This window comes from Arachis stenosperma, chromosome 2, assembly GCF_014773155.1.
Source record: "Arachis stenosperma cultivar V10309 chromosome 2, arast.V10309.gnm1.PFL2, whole genome shotgun sequence".
Classification (NCBI taxonomy): Eukaryota; Viridiplantae; Streptophyta; class Magnoliopsida; order Fabales; family Fabaceae; genus Arachis; species Arachis stenosperma.
This window is the reverse complement of record NC_080378.1, coordinates 87,938,831-87,939,983: the sequence shown is the minus strand read 5'-3', so window position 1 is coordinate 87,939,983 and position 1,153 is coordinate 87,938,831. Positions and strand designations below refer to the sequence as shown.

Sequence of the window (1,153 nt, the reverse complement as noted above, 5' to 3'; positions counted from 1 at the left end):
GAATTCTCTGTCTGTTGCTGAGAAGATGATGGAAAAGGCTTGCCATTGCTAAACCTGTTTCTTCCACCATTATTGTTGTTGAAACCTTGTTGAGGTCTCTCTTGATTCTTCCATGAGAAATTTGGGTGATTTCTCCATGAAGAATTATAGGTATTTCCATAGGGTTCTCCTAGGTAATTCACCTCTTCCATTGAGGGGTTCTCAGGATCATAAGCTTCTTCCTCAGATGAAGTTTCCTTAGTACTGCTTGGTGCATTTTGCATTCCAGACAGACTTTGAGAAATCAAATTGACTTGTTGAGTCAATATTTTGTTCTGAGCCAAAATGGCGTTCAGAGTGTTAATCTCAAGAACTCCTTTCTTCTGACTGGTCCCATTGTTCACAGGATTCCTTTCAGAAGTGTACATGAATTGGTTATTTGCAACCATTTCAATGAGCTCTTGAGCTTCTGTAGGCGTCTTCTTCAGATGAAGAGATCCTCCAGCAGAGCTATCCAAAGACATCTTGGACAGTTCAGAGAGACCATCATAGAAAATACCTATGATGCTCCATTCAGAAAGCATGTCTGAGGGACATTTTCTGATCAATTGTTTGTATCTTTCCCAAGCTTCATAGAGGGATTCTCCATCCTTCTGTCTGAAGGTTTGGACTTCCACTCTAAGCTTACTCAATTTTTGAGGTGGAAAGAACTTTGCCAAGAAGGCATTGACTAGCTTTTCCCAAGAGTCCAGGCTTTCTTTAGGTTGTGAGTCCAACCATATTCTAGCTCTGTCTCTTACAGCAAAAGGGAATAGCATCAGTCTATAGACCTCAGGGTTAACCCCATTAGTCTTGACTGTGTCACAGATTTGCAAGAATTCAGCTAAAATCTGATGAGGATCTTCCAATGGAAGTCCATGGAACTTGCAATTCTGTTGCATTAGAGAAACTAATTGAGGCTTAAGCTCAAAGTTGTTTGCTCCAATGGCAGGGATAGAGATGCTTCTCCCATAGAAGTCGGGAGTAGGTGCAGTAAAGTCACCCAGCACCTTCCTTGCATTGTTGGCATTGTTGTTGTTTTCGGCTGCCATGTCTTCTTCTTCTTTGAAGAATTCGGTTAGGTCCTCTATAGAGAGTTGTGCCTTAGCTTCTCTTAGCTTTCGCTTCAAGGTCC

At 41.7% G+C, this 1,153-nt stretch overlaps 1 non-coding gene across 1 annotated transcript; it reads left to right on the top strand.

The window, feature by feature from the left end:
- Positions 1-557: 557 nt before the first annotated feature.
- On the top strand, positions 558-665 carry LOC130963999 (small nucleolar RNA R71). The gene has a single exon (XR_009080114.1). It is a non-coding gene; the product is annotated as a small nucleolar RNA R71 (small nucleolar RNA).
- The last annotated feature ends 488 nt before the right edge of the window (positions 666-1,153 follow it).